Source organism: Anarrhichthys ocellatus, unplaced genomic scaffold (genome assembly GCF_004355925.1).
Source record: "Anarrhichthys ocellatus isolate YVR2014 unplaced genomic scaffold, GSC_Weel_1.0 scaffold3485, whole genome shotgun sequence".
Taxonomy (NCBI): domain Eukaryota; kingdom Metazoa; phylum Chordata; class Actinopteri; order Perciformes; family Anarhichadidae; genus Anarrhichthys; species Anarrhichthys ocellatus.
Genome location: NW_022283459.1, coordinates 3,805 through 5,613, shown reverse-complemented (window position 1 = coordinate 5,613; position 1,809 = coordinate 3,805). Strand labels below are relative to the sequence as shown.

At 40.0% G+C, this 1,809-nt stretch overlaps 1 long non-coding RNA gene across 1 annotated transcript; it reads left to right on the top strand.

The window, feature by feature from the left end:
- Nucleotides 1-642: 642 nt before the first annotated feature.
- Nucleotides 643-1,280, top strand: LOC116378965 (uncharacterized). The gene is made up of 3 exons (XR_004212365.1): nt 643-953; nt 1,048-1,094; nt 1,191-1,280. It is a non-coding gene; the product is annotated as an uncharacterized LOC116378965 (long non-coding RNA).
- The last annotated feature ends 529 nt before the right edge of the window (nt 1,281-1,809 follow it).

Sequence of the window (1,809 nt, the reverse complement as noted above, 5' to 3'; positions counted from 1 at the left end):
AGTCTGCGTTTAGCTCAGTGGTGGTGGCGGCATGAAGTCATGAGACAGTGGTGTAATTTATTTATTGTCTTTATATTATGTCTTTGCTTCTGCCGATTGCATCTATGATTTAAATAATGATAAAAGTAGTGTTCATTTGGGAAGACGTTGGTGTCATAAACTGGTTTAGCCACAGAGCTGATTTCCTGCAATAATCCAAAATCACATTGGCTTTTTCTCCAGGGAACCAGTAAGAGGCTAGCTTCCAGGTTGGCCTACAATGTCATCCTCACAGCACTTTCTAGATATCTCTATCGTCCTGACCAATAACCTGTGAATCAACTCCCAATGTACCCAGCTCCATCTGTCAACGTTTATACTTAGTTTTGTTTCATTCTTGTTGTTTATCTCAAACTCTTTTACATTACCCCTAATTTAGGTCCATTGTATGAAATATTGCGCATCACAGAACCCCACATTTTCCAGATAATTTATCGTTGCCTCAGAAGGATCATGTGTGAAGGGAGAGTATGATATGTCAGAGTTAATAATGATAAAGAAGCTAAATTATAAAGTTCAGTTACATTGAAGAGATGGGGCTTTTGCTCAATACTGCTGTTGCCATATGTTGACTGATATTTTGCTTTCAATTCAACTAGATATGACTACAGTGAGACTGGTCAACTCTGACAGCAGCTGCTCTGGCAGAGTGGAGATCTTTCACAACGGCAATTGGGGGACGGTGTGCGACGACGTTTGGGATTTGAATGACGCTCAGGTGGTGTGTCTACAGCTGGGCTGTGGCAAGGCTCTGTCAGCACCAGGAAGTGCACATTTTGGACAAGGAAGTGGACCAATCTGGCTGGATGACCTTCAGTGTTTGGGAACTGAGTCATCACTAAAAGACTGTACACACAGAGGATTAGGAACCCACAACTGTGGTCATTCTGAGGATGCTGGTGTTGTCTGTGAAGGTAACTTTGTACATCTACACATTCTTTGTTTTCTGCATAAATGAAACTGGAGAATTACTAAAACGAAAACATTGTTATTAATTTAACCTTGCAGGTTTGCAGTAGGACATCTGTTAACACTGACCATTGGACCAAAAACCTGTGAGTAGGAAATATAACTAGGCATCAGAGCTGACATCTCAGCACAGTGAACTGTTCTGAATTCATAACCATGTTTCTTTTCATCTTGATCTTTAGGCGAGGACTGACCGAATGCTGTGTATATGTATTTAAATATAAACAAAATGACATCAAGAGAATACAAAAATAAAATCAATATGCACACTCTCATACTTCATTCAATCATTTCTACTCTGCTACTATGCTCAAAATCAACATATTTGGTGTCATTACTTGATATCGAAGCTGTTTTAGCTGTTCTACACCCTTGCAAAATGAACCCGCATTTAATGTGGGGTACATGGAGACAAGACTATCACACATGCTCAAACTAGGCCTAACTTCGGCGAGAGGGCCTAGCACAGGCTAACCAACATGCTAAAAATTACACATCCTTCAGTAACATTTAACGAACAGATTTAGCATGAAACGACTCGTTAAAACCCATCAATTTTTGATGTGCAGGAGCCAGTAATTCTTGGAAATGTTATCTTATTAGTGTATCTAGCACTACACGATCAGTCTTAATACAATACTTAACCACTAAACTACAACATGAAATGCAGGGTAGTCCTGGAGGACCATGTGCACTGGTAGGTAGGTGCAGGTCCTTGTAAATGTACAGAGAATAGATGCTTCGACACAAAAGCACAAAGCAAGAAACCAACAGATGTAATCTCTATAAACGGATATCTGC